The sequence below is a fragment of the Myodes glareolus genome, chromosome 16 (genome assembly GCF_982192425.1).
Source record: "Myodes glareolus chromosome 16, mMyoGla1.1, whole genome shotgun sequence".
Lineage (NCBI taxonomy): Eukaryota > Metazoa > Chordata > Mammalia > Rodentia > Cricetidae > Myodes > Myodes glareolus.
The window spans coordinates 28541006-28554507 of record NC_142041.1 but is presented as its reverse complement, the minus strand read 5'-3'; the positions used below and the strand labels follow the sequence as shown (position 1 = coordinate 28554507).

The 13502-nt window shown below is 49.2% G+C and overlaps 1 protein-coding gene across 1 annotated transcript in view; it reads right to left on the bottom strand.

Moving 5' to 3' along the window:
* Gabbr2 (gamma-aminobutyric acid type B receptor subunit 2) overlaps window positions 1-13502 on the bottom strand; it is a 353494-nt gene that overhangs the window by 125221 nt on the left and 214771 nt on the right. The gene's annotated exons all lie outside the window — the stretch shown is intronic.

Sequence of the window (13502 nt, the reverse complement as noted above, 5' to 3'; positions counted from 1 at the left end):
GGGTCTGGCAGGCTTATAGAGGGCCTGGAGGCCCAGGTTTTGCCCAGCCCAGCTCCAGGGTTCCCTACAGATACTACAGACTCAGTAGTGGTGGCTCTGTGGTCCCCACACTCCTCCTTACAGGTGTATCTCTTGAGTTCAGTCTCAGAGTCACACAAAGGGAGTGTGTGTCTCATCACCTGCGTACCACGGGTCGGGGAGCCTCAAAGGGGAATTGGAAAACTGAGTTCTTGTCTAGGTTTATTCAACAATCAGGCAATAACTTGCCTTTGGGGTAGTGGCTGCTTTTAATACCTGGCATGTCTTAAAGGGGAGACACGGGCAGGCATCCTCTGCACCCTCATTGTGGTGTCTCTTGCTCTTCCACAGTGTTTTATGCCCCACTAGATTCTAGGTCTTGACAGGCTGGAGCAAGGACTGTGGGAGGCTTCAATTCTGTTAAGAAAGAAGATGTAGGTGGGTGCTGGGGAGTAAGAATGGGATTCACAACGCTATGAGTGAATGGGTCTCTGGAGTCACTTTCACGACTGTCACAGGGGCTGGCAGGAGCCAGGCAGGGCTCAGCGTAGAGTGTCACACGGACAGTGTGCAAGTCACCTCTGCACGAGCACACCCAGGCCGGCAACATGTATCAGAGCTCAGTGCCACACATAATGTTGGCTGTAATTTATGGCAGCTGTCTTCCTCAGGGCCCAGGAGACTACCGTCCTGCTCAGCATCCTGGGCTAGCTTACTTTGACATGTGCACCAAGGGGTTGTCCTTGCCTCAATTAAAGAAATGTGCTGGGTGGGTGTGGCACTTCTCTGAGTTGTTTTCACTCAGGATTTTTCCTGAGTGTTTTCCACAGCAGGGCTGTGGGCCATTAATGATGCTTCATTATTTTTGCTTAAAAATTGTGCAAAGATGATATTTTCATGTGTGTGTGTGTGTGTGTGTGTGTGTGTGTGTGTGTGTGTGTGTGAGAGAGAGAGAGAGAGAGAGAGAGAGAGAGAGAGAGAGAGAGAAGGGGGGGGCTTATTATATAGGCATGGCTGTGGCTGACCTGGAACATGCTACATAGACCAGGATGCATTTGAACTCACAAGAGTTCCACCTGTCTCTACCTACTAAGTATAATGGGATTAAAAGCATGTTCCGCCACACTTGGCTTTACTTTTCTAAAAAAATATTTATCTTGTGTGTGTGTGTGTGTGTGTGTGTGTGTGTGTGTGTGTGTGTGCATGTGTGCGTGAGCAGCATGGGTACGGGTACTCATGATGGCCAGAAGAGGGCATCAGATCCTTAGGAGCTGGAGTTACAGGCAGTTGTCAGCTACTCAACATGGGTGCTTGGAACTAAACTCGAACTATCTGGAGAAGCATGAAGTGGTCTTGGCTGCCTAGCCATCCCTCCAGCCTCGTATTTCCACTCTTTTAAATCATACATTTTAGTCGGGCAGTGATGGAGGAGGGTTATCTGTCTATTGTGTTATTTTCATTGGTCAATAAAGAGACTGCCTTGGCCCATTGATAGGACAGAAAATTAGGTAGGCGGAGAAAACAGAACAGAATGCTGGGAAGAGGGCTATGAGGCAGACTCCATGGAGCCAGCCACCAGGTCAGACATGCTGAATCTTTCCCGGTAAGCCACACCTCGTGGTGTGATACAGATTATTAAAAATGGGTTAATCAAGATATGAGAGTTAGCCAGTAACTAATTCTCTAGAGATAATGGGCCAGGCAGTATTTAAATGAATACAACTTATGTGTTGTTATTTTTGGGACTAAGCTAGCCATGCAGGAGCCGGGCGGGATGAAAAGCAGGCCTGCCCGCAGCTCCTCACTACAGGGCAGTGGTTGGTGCACACCTTTAATCCCAGCACTCAGAGGGCAGAGGCAGGTGGATCTCTGTGAGTTTGAGGCCAGCCTGGTCTAGAGAATGAGTTCCAGGACAGGCCCTAAAGCTCCAGAGAAACCCTGTCTTTAAAATACAAACAAACCAAGGCAAAACCCCATACATTTTAGAGGTTTGAGATGTAGCTCAGTTGGAGTGTTTCTCACAGGCACAAAATCCTGGATTTTCTTCTTAGCACCCCATAAATTGGGTGGTGGTGGTACACACCATCATCCTTGGGTTACATAGCGGGTTGGAAGCCATCCCAGGATATGCAAAGCCCTGTCTCAGAAACAAAACAAAACAACCAAAGTCTGCATACATTCTAGGTGCCTCTGCAAAGGCCTCTGGACTATTGGAGGGCACTTTGTGTTTGCTGGGGTTAGATCACAAGGACCATAATGTCTCTCTAAAGTTAGTTAACAAATCACTTATGGGATCTTTAAGATACTGTTAAAATAAACATACAGCTAAGTACAATCATTTTGCCCATAAAAACAAGCAAAATCCCTCATACACCCGAATAACTGCAAACTGGGCTCTGCCCAGGGCTAGGGGTGTAGCTTAGTGATGGGATGCTTGGCTAACATATAAGGTTTGGTCCCTAGCGTCACAAGACAAAACACTTAGAGTGATCCTTCCTAACAGGGAGCCTGTGTGTCTGTGGCACCTGCTTCTAGTCATGATGCTGGGCGAGTTCTGGAGGTTGGTGGTGGCAGCTCGCATGCCATTGAACGGTACGGGCTGAGCCGAAGGCACACACAGCGAGTTTATGCTGTCACACTGAAGTGAGAATTAAAAGGACGCTGTGATCATGATTTGATAGGTGAAAGCAAACAGCGAAGGGACAGAAGAGAATTGTGTCCAGTGAGTAATGGTGTCAGGCTGGCTTTGAGGTCATCTTGATACTGGTCTGGACTTTCCCCAACCTTTGCAAGGAACCTACTCCCTGTGCAGAAGAGATCCATGGGTGTTATTCTTAAGGACACAAAGAAATAAGAAGCCCAGATTGGGGTTGTAGAGGGGCAGGGTAAGAGCACAGTGCAAAGCCGCACACCCTGGGTCTGATCCCCAAATGAACACCAGCACGGTGTGTACCTGTGATCCCCAAATGAACACCAGCAAGGCGTGTACCTGTGATCCCCAAATGAACACCAGCACGGCATGTACCTGTGATCCCCACACTGGGGAAAGCTGGGGCAGGGGCATCAGAGGTTCAGTCGTCTTTGGTTCCATAGTGATAGACCAGCCTGGAACACAACAAACCTTTTCTAAAAAGAGGGGGCGGGGATTAAGGGTGTTCAGAGAAGTGGCTGCTATTAAAAAAACAAAGGCAGAGCCCCTCCTGGCTTCAGCCATGCTGAATCCCCAGGGACCACGGTTTTCCCACCTGGAAAGCTGGCTGGTGGGAGGACTCACTGGTTTATTTCATTTTTTGAGCGTGACTTTTCTTTTCTTTTAAATATTTATTTGTTTACTTACTATGTATACAATATTCTGTCAGCGTGTATGCCTGCAGGCCAGAAGAGGGCACCAGACCTCATTACAGAGGTTGTGAGCCACCATGTGGTTGCCGGGAATTGAACTCAGGACCTTTGGAAGAGCAGGTAATGCTCTTAACCGCTGAGCCATCTCTCCAGCCCTTTTCTTTTCTTTCTTTCTTTTTTTTTTTGACCCCTAAAGGAAGAGAGTTTATAGAGATGTAGAACGCAAGTTAAAAGTGGAGGTTGAAAGGTAGACAGCTTAGGTTCAAATCCCAGCTTCTCCACTTACCAGCTCTGCGACTTTAGGGAAATTAATTAACCTCCTGGTTTTCCCACAAAGTGTTGCTAATTTCTTCTTTGTGGGACCTTACTAGTTTCAAACAAAGATCCCAGAATTGGGAGGTTCACAGGACAACAGCACATGGTACCCCATTCCTGGAGGTCAAAGGTTGTTGTGGGTAGGCCGATTGCTTCCAGGAACAGGGAGGGAGGATGAAGTGCCTGCCTCCTGACCTTCGTTGGCTTGTTGGCGGTCTTTGGTGTCTCATGATTATGAGAAGTTCCTCTGCCTTCTTCTGTCCCGGGCCTTATCCCTGCCTGTGTGCCTGTCTCAACTCCCCGTTTTATAAGGACACTATTGTGTCATTATCCTGCTCCAGTGTGACCACGGCCAACTGTACCTGTAACATTCCAAGGTTCTTGGGGTTAGGAATCCAACATACAAATCCGGGGTCGGGGGAAGCTGCTCAAACCACAGTAGGGCTGATTGTGAGAGCTACATGGGAAACAACAGTGGGGAGCTCAGCACAGTCCCAGCCCAGGGCAAGCGCTCAGCCTTCCTATCATCTTCCACCTGTTGTTACAGTAAGTGCTATGGTGACGGCCATGTTCGCGGCTCCTTCCAGGGCTCATGGCCTGCTTCTCTCTGCGACCAACCGCTTGTGCTCAGAGCGGCCACTAACGTTCTAAACGATACACTCCCCCATGCTGTTCTTTTTGTTTAAAAAATAGGTAGCTTTCTCCCCTGCCTTGAGGAAGTAAAACCTGAAAGCTTTGGCGGGTAGGTATCAATTCACACAAATTGCTAAGCCGCACTGTTTGGATCTCTCGGATGCATCTGACAGCGGGAGTGGGTGGAGGTGGATGTCTGAGCGGTGTGTTGTCTGCACTCAAGTGTAATTGCGTTTGCATCAACGTCTCAGACGCAGGGTTTTGAGATCTCTGGTCTTCCTATTTTCTCAAAAATCATTTGTGTGTGTGAGCATGCGTCCATGCCACCATGCATATGTGGAGGGCAGAGGGTAACCCCAGGCATTGGTCTTCTTTCCACATTGTTGGAGGCAGGGTCTCTTGTTCAACAGGCCAGGCTAGCTCGTCCACGAGCTAGTGACACCCCCACCTCTGCCTCCTGTATCACCGTAGGAGTCCTGGGATTGCAGACATGTCCTCCTGTGTCTGGCTTCACGTGGGTTCTTGGGGATTCAAACTCAGATCTCCGTGCTTGCTGGATACTTTATTCACTGAGCTCCCGACCCCGCCCAAGACCTCTAGTTTTGGAATGAGAAGCCTGGAATGAGGTTCTAAGCTGGGTTTACCAGACTACTGCACTGTGATTATTTATTCCATCAACGAGTATTCATTTCATAGACTAAGAGCCAGGTCCCACTCAAAGTCACAACAACTATACCTACATGATTGTCATTGGCTGGCTGTCCGAGGGAGGAGGCAGGCTTACATCCTAACCATGTGAGCTGGCACCATATTGCCCCCCAGCATTTATATAGGATGGTGGTGTTCTCTAACTCTCAGGTATCTTATCTGGTTGCTCAGCCCAGGTATCTTGTAGGCAAACCCTATTTCCCCTCCAGCCTCTGCCCCACTTGGCCAAAGTCAGCTTGTAAGGGGAGCTGGGACTATTATCTGCGTCAGCCCGATGGGTAGCCTGGACTAACCTCTCCTCACCACCTGTGCAGTCTTGGTATGCCACTTAAATGTGCTGGGCCTCTTTTTATCGTCTATAACAGGAGCGTTCACTCCCTCCCTCATTCACTCAGATACTATTTAGCAGACATCTCCCATGTCTGTGTCTAAGATATTGTAGAAAACCCAGGCAATAACTAACTGAGCCATGTTGTATGTCAGACGGGAACCACTAGGGACAAGGACAGGTTTGGGGCAGTGAGTAGATGGGGGAGGGAACAGCAACTCCATATATGGTATCAGGAAAGTCCTGGCTAGAAAGGTGATGGGAGAGAGGGTAGGGACACAGGGCATAAAAGGGAGGCCAGGTCACCAGCACAGTATGCTAGACTCTTGGGATGAGTCTACCCTGTGTGGGTCTGATCTCAGCCTCTCATCTTCTTGTGTGCTGCATCCAGAACTGGGGTGCTGCCCAGCTGCAGTGGGGGTCAGCTCCTAGACAGTGTGGCTGCGTTAGAGGAAGGGCGACGGTGACTCGGAAAGCACAGTTATTATCACACCGTCTCTCGTTGGCAGTTACTGCCTGGAAAACGTTGTTGCTGGTATGAACTTGCAAGGCCACAGGAGCACATCTCATCCAGATCGGGCCTGGGATCTGAGCCCCAGGAAGACACCCAGGGGAGCAATGAGAGACTGGGGAAGGGGAGGCCTCACAACTTGGGTAAATTCCTGATACTGTCAGAGCCAGACTTGGGGAATCATTGTTGATGGATCCATGAATGCCAATGAACTTCAAGTCCCAGCGACCTGTCTACTGTCAGCTCTGGTTAGCAACTGGGTTGAAAATGACTCTTTATGCCCAGAGGCCCAGAAAGCACGGGTGAGGAAGTATTGTTAGATTTCTCAATTAACAAAGTGATTGGAGGAAACACCGACGGCTGGGCTTACCTAGATGTGCAGTCCACACTGCTTGGGGACATGGACACAAAGCGTCCTGGTGCCTGAGCACCCCAGAGATGACAGATGCTGATTCATCAGAGGAGACAAATGAGACTCAGCTGAGGCTGGGGGTACCAGGCAAGTGAGATGGGCAGACTGGGTAGGAGGGAGCCTTCCTGAGTTCCCATCTCGGGGGTTGGGGGAAAGCCATGGAGAAGATTGGTGCTAAATTCAAGATTTAGCAATTTAATTCAAAAAAGCAATTAAGTGACAGTTAACCTTCTTTCTAGGAAATGCTTGATTTTCCTGTAGAAACACCTGGCGATCTTAGGCTGGGTCCCCCAGAAGCTTAAGGAAGTGACACACTACGGACATGCTCTCAGAAGGACACCACCTCAGAAGTGGTGTGAGGGTGGTGGGGGTGGGCTCCCACCTAACCCTGGACCAAGTCAGCCATCCCTGCATCTCCAGGAAGGAAGGGACTTCCAGGCACTGAGCCCCGAGGCTCCCAGGTGGGAGCTATTAGCCAGGCACCTGCGGCATCTTGGGGATGGGTTAAGCCAAACAAACCCTTCAAAGGGATTCCAGGGGACCTGGGTGGGGGTGCCAAGAGCACCTGTGTGATTAGGCTTGCGCATAAAGCTAAGTGATAATTCTCAGGGCAGCTGGAGCCAAGTGACATAGAGCCAGACAAGAGGCAGGTAGGTGACAGACGCCTTCCCACCTCAGCTCAAATTCCTAGAATGAGCAAGCAACGGAAAGCTCAAAGTCACAGGCAGACTTTGTTTTGAGACTGATCACTATAACCTTAAGAGGGGCTAATCGCTCAGCTTGACATTGAGAGGATTGTGTGTATGTGAAGTGCACAGCCCATAAGTACACAGTGACACACGGCGTCCTCCTCGGAACAGCACCCATACATAACAAAAACTGCTATCAGGGGGCACCGGACACTCACGTGATTTCACATGAGAACATCACTCAAGTAGGACCCATTTCCATTCTGCAGATGAGGATGCATTTCTTCCCAGGTCACCTAGCTCTACCAGGCACTCACACACTGCACTAGTCTCTTAGTCTGACTCCATGGCTACAATTCCAGTTCCAGACTGCAGGGGCTGTCCTAGGCAGTTTCTTGTGTTAGAGGGTAGCTGGTTCCATAGCACGAACAGGGGAGACTGGATCCCAGGTCGCCTCCTCCATTAAGTGTGTGTGAGTCCCTCTTCTACTGTGACAATATAGTTCAGGATGCCAGGGACCAGTGCTGGGCAGGGGAAGTTCTGGAAGGGATTTTTATTGCTCCTCACTGTTGGCCAAGGAGGCTCCTGAGTGGGACCCTAGGATGGAACACTATGAGCGGCTTGGGAGTGGGCCAGGTCCCTGGGACAAGGTTAATTTTCTAGGCTCCACAGTAGACTCATCCAGACAAGGTCTGGAGTGGAAGTCCGAGACTATATGATCTGAACCGGATCATACAGTGCCAGGACAGAGTCGGGACTGGCTGAATGACAGTCCCCAAACCATCAAGTCAAACCATCAAATCTTAGGTGGCAGATACTGTCCACTCCTGGATGGAGTTCCTGAGGTGGTTTCTTGTCTCAGTCAAATGTGTTAAGACACAAACAAACCCATGCCTCTGGACTGAATGAGGGCATCAGATACAGGACACAGACATGTTGGTTCTGTATTGGAAATGAAACAAGCCACCCACAGGATCACACAGGTAGGAGAGACGGGCTAACTCACAGAGATGCTGTTTAGATGTGTGTGCATGTGTGCATATACATGGGAACCTATCTACATGCACAAGGGGTGGGTGTGTCAGTGTGGACTTGTGTATATGTCCAAATGTGTGTATTGAGTGGTGTGTGTGTGTGTGTGTGTGTGTGTGTGTGTGTGTGTGCGTGTATGCATGAAGATTTCTGGATAGAAAGTAAACTCAACTTGAGGATGACAGCTGGTCCGGGCCACAGTGGCATGAGACATCACGCAGTTTGAGCTCACTCTGCACGCTGTCCAGGGGTAATCTGATGCATTCCCCAACTTGTACTTGGACTACTGCATGTCATAGGTACCACTTATTAAATATGAAGAGTTTTAAAGAATAACCAGAGAAGAGTCCAGGGAGAAGGCTCAATTGGAAAGGCTCCTGCCATGGAAGCATAGGACCTATGTTCAATCACCAGCACCCATGTAAAAAGTCGGATATAGTGACACACACTTACAGTCCCAGCACTAGGGAATCGGGGACAGGCAGAACTCTGGGGCTTAATGGCCCAGACTTGCCTGATCAGGACTCTTCAGGCCAATGAAAGACCTTATCTCAAAAAACAAGGAAGAAAGATCCTAAGTCATGACACCTGGGGTTGATCTCTGGTCTCCATACATGTGTGTGCACCCATACATCTACATCTAGACAAACACGTGCCTCTACCGACACCCACACAAAGATTAATCTGAAAGATCCTTTTCATCACAGCAATAGTAACCCCTACTAAGACAGCCCTATGGGTGGAACGTGTTTGAGTGAGCATGGCCCCATAGGCTCATATATTTGAAGGTGTAGCAACCAGGGAGTGGAACAGTTTGGAAGGATTAGAAGGATTAGAGGCGTGAACTTGGAGGAAGTGTGTTAGTGGGGATGGGCTTTGAGGTTTCAAACGCCCATGCCAGTCCCAGGTTCTCTCTCTCTCTTTCTCTCTCTCTCTTTCTCTCTCTCTACCTCTCTAACAGGTTATAAAGCTCTCAGCTCCAGGGCTATGCCTGCCTGCATGCTACCATGCTCCCTACTATGATGATAATGGACTAACCCTCAGAAACTGAATGTGAGCCCTCAATTAAATACTTTCTTGTATAATTGTTGCCTTGGCCATGGTGTCTCTTCACAGCAATAAAACAGTAACTAAGACATGGGCCCTTACTAAGAAATCAGTGAATGAGAAGTTCTGGGCATTGCATTGCTTGGCACTTGAATTTCTTTTTGTGGCCTCTTTTTTCTTTAATTGAAATGACATAGATATCCATATATATAATCCCAAATATAACTACAACCTGCTCAGTTTGTATAAGGTTGCTTTATGGGTGTATTTGGAGCTAAGTCAGCCTCCCCCACCACCACCAGACCCCGCTCATACCACATCCATCTGTCTACCCAGTCAGACACTACACATTCTTATCCAGGATTTGGCCTGTCAGTCTGCCAGATCATCCCCTCCATACTCCCTCCCCAACCCTCCAGATCTAGCCCAGGTTCCACACCCAACACCCTGACCTAGTCTGGTCACTCTTGCCTGCACAACAAACAACCTCTTGGCTCTGCCAGGCCCTTACTGCCCTCCCAGGTTCCACAGGCCCTGCCCATGCCACAGCCATTTGGTATTGGATAACTATCTTAAGCTTTTCTATGACCATGACAGAACACCGCAGCCAATGAAACTTATAAAAGAAAGTATTTGATTTGGAGATCATGATTTCAGAGGATTAGTCCACGAGAGTCATGGTGGGGAGCATGACAGGCAGGCAGGCAAGGTACTGGAGCAGTAGTTGAGTGCTTACATCTGAGCCATGAGCATGAGACAGAGTGGGGGTGGGGGCACTAACTAGAAGTGCCCTGGGCTTTTGAGACCTGAAAGGCCATCCATAATAACACACCTCCAACAAGGCCACACCTCCTAATCCTTCCCAAACCATTCCACTAACTGGGGACCAAGGGTTCGAATATGTGAGCCTGTGGAGGTCATGCTTACCAAACCACCTCAGTAACCAACTGGGTTGCTCTTCCCTGGGGGAACACTGTGTCTCCCACTGCCAGCATTCCTCAGTTGTCTATAGCTTTTTGTGTAGGGCTGAGACCTCATAAGTCACCCCTCCTCATCCACACTGGCGTATTTGTTGGTGGTATCCTTGCTCAGACTGTGAATTTTCACACAGCTCCTGGTAGAGCCTCCAGTTTGGGTGGAAATCGTGCTCGAAGAAACTCCCACTTTCAGAAAAATGTCTGGGGGGGGCACTCTGTGAGCTTCTGAGACCTACACAGGGGACTCCAGCCTGGGATTCACCCCCTAGGTGCTTGGCAGAGGAGGTTCTAAGGGAGGAAGAATCCTGGGGCTCCTGACTATGGGGTCCTCACAGGCCTGAATACGGCACTGTGTCTCCAGAAGCCAGAGGTATGCAGCATGCCTCCGTCGTTCACATGCGGCGGGGTCATAGATGTCCATTTCTGGGGCCTCTGGTTCCCACACAGGAGAAACGGAGCTTGGCCCCAGGCGAAGCTGGATCTTGATGATGACATTTGGAGAAGGAATTTCTTCTCCAACATGCCAGCTAGGCACCCAGGCCCAGCTCCCAGCAGACTGCACATGATCAATCAATTGAGTCATGGATATAATTAATTTAACGCATTTAAATGATTTTCTGTATAGTAAACATGCTGAATGAGGGTGACCCCAAAGAATGTGACTGCCTGAGAAATGGAGACGGTGAGAGGCACAAAAACGCTTGGGCAAGCGCAGAGCGCGTCAATCTCTTCCCACTTGCTTCCTCCTCCCGACCCCTCACTGACGGCTGAACTCAGCCTTCTGCCGTCTCCCTGGGCCACAAAGGTACTTTCTACTGCATCAAAGGATATTGTATTCCCAGCAATCCGATGATAATTTTAATGAGACCTGTCTGCAAGCCAGAGTCAGGTGCCCCTTAATATGCAACAAAGGGACAAGGGGAAGACAGAGCAAAGGCCAAATGGGAGTCAATTTGCAGCCTTTCTCACCTGAAAAGGACTTAGGAGGACAGCAAGGACAGGGGGAGGAGTTGTTGGAGGCATGGTGGGTCTGCCTGCAATTGGGGGGTCTGCCAAGCTTTGGTGCTGGGGGCCACGAGGGAGCCATATCTCCCCCCCACCCCAGATCAGTGTCATTGATAACATGAGTGTGTTGGCTCTGCAGAGTTTTAAGGGTGTGTGAAGGTCTGCCATTTGCTGAATTATGACTCAGACTGGTGCAGGTGTCAAGGAATTTCCCATTAGTAAGAAATTCATCTTCGAGCCCTGGAAAGCATTTGAGCCCGTCTTAGCTAATTGCTCATCAAGTAGTGATTATTTGGCTTAGATGACAGGGTACACTTTGCAGGGGTTATAAATGAGCTCCCGCGAAGCCGCGCCAGGCGCCAGGAGCCAGGCGCCAAAGGGCTGGCCTCTGGGCTTAGAGACACAGCAAAAAGGCTTCTGGGCTTAAGCGGTGCTCCATCAGCCAGGCGGCATTGGGTGTCATGAACTCATTCTACCAGCGAGAATCTAAGTGGAGGGTAGGTGAGGCAGCCCTGCCCATTCTTCCTCTTCAAGGGTGAGCAGAGAATGTGCCCAGTGAGGGGAGTGGACCTGGCTGTTTGCAATGGGAAGAGAGGCTATGGGGAGAGGTTCCTCTGCTAATCCAGAAGCCCATATAGCCCAGGCTAGCCCTGAACTTGTTCTGTAGCCATGCATGACCTTGAACTTCTGGTCCTTCTAACGCTAACTCCTGAGTGTTGTAATTACAGGCCTGTGCCACAATGTGTGATAGACGTGATGCCGAGGATTGAACTGAGGGCTTTATTCACACTGAGCGAACACTGTACCAACTGAGTCACGCCCCTAGCTTCTCTTTTTTTCCAATGTGTTTAAGGCCCTCACTATGTAGCTGAGGCTGGTCTCCTCCTACCACCACCTCCCAAGTGCCTGGGTTACAGACGTGTGCCGCCATGCCTGGATTTTAGTAAGTTTTACGTAATGGGCTCTGAGTGTGATTTTACAAGGAGTTCTGAGGATAAAGGCATCTCATTAAGCCACAGTTTGAGGGACATGGTTACAGTTTCCAAGCCTGAATCTAGGCTGTGCTGCAAAAATGTACTTGGTCAACATCTATACTGAGCCTTCCCATCTGAACGTGGGAGGGGATGTCCGCGTTTAGATCCCTCTACCTATGGATTTTGGAAACTAACTTCCCTTCAGCAAACTCAGGGCCTCTTCTCCAGCCAGAAGAGGCTGTTGAGCAATAGCCATCAGTAGAATCACCTGGAGGATCGGTTAAGGACCTAGTATCTAGAGTTCCAGTTAGTGAATCTAACCAACACTCAGGTGGTGTGGACCACACTCTGAGAATGGCTGGTTTGTGGGAGTCCTTTGCTTATCAACTCTAGAGCTGAGTTCCTCCTTACCTCCATAGCCCGACCATTGCCCCCACTCAAGGTTCTGTCTCAGAGACCATCCCCTCCCCTAGCGAAGCTCCACCTGCCCTCTTACTCAGCTTCCATCTGGTTAGCCAGCCTAGAGTGCCTAGTACTTGTACACTACTTGAGGCCAGACTCAAAGGCTGCCTCTTCTGAGAAGCCTTCCCTGAATTTTCCACAAAGGCCAAAGACATCCTTGTAGGCTGGGGAAGTTCTCCCCCGTGCCAAATGCTTTTAACTTTTCTGTGCCAGCGTTGTTCAGATCCCAGCCCTATATCTAAACTGCTGCACACATGCTACAAGACCTACCTGCCTGAAAACATCTTCCAAACCCAATGTTAAAGTGCTGTGGGATTTCCCTCTGTATTCTGTAAATACCATTGATGAATAAAGAAACTGCTCTGGCCTGGTTGATAGGGTAGAATTTAGGTAGGCAGGGAAAACTAAACTGAATGCTGGGAAAAAGAAGGAGAAGTGAGGAAAAGCCATGTAGTCCCCACCAGAGACAGACACCGGACAGAACTTTACCCAGTAAGCCACAGCAACATGTAGATATACAGATTAATAGAGATGGGTCAGTTTAGGATATGAGTTAGCCAGAAATACACTTAAGCTATTGGCCAAACAGTATTGCAAATAATATGGTTTCTGTGTGATTATTTTGGGGCTAAGCAGTCGGGAACTAACTAGCAGCCTCTTACAACATTAAAGAAACGCACCAATCTCTTCCTCTCTTTGTTCTACCCCATGGTGAACTGATCACTATCTGAGTTCAACAGAACACAGAACAGCACTTTCACCCACCACACCCTCCACCCCCTATCAGGCAAAGTTTCTGTATTTACCAGGATGATGAGAGGCAGACAGAGCACTGAGAAATGCCCACAATCATGTCCACCTCCAGAAGGCAGTGCCATGCAGCCCCAAAGAGCTACACCCACACTTACATCCCAGCTCGGCCTTTGGTTAGCTGTCCCCGTCAAAGCTCAGGGTTGCTTGTTTTAATAGGTATAACAGCACCTGCTCTCATGGGACATAAAGACATAACAGGACCTTTCGGGACAGTGGCAAGAGCTGGCACTAGACAT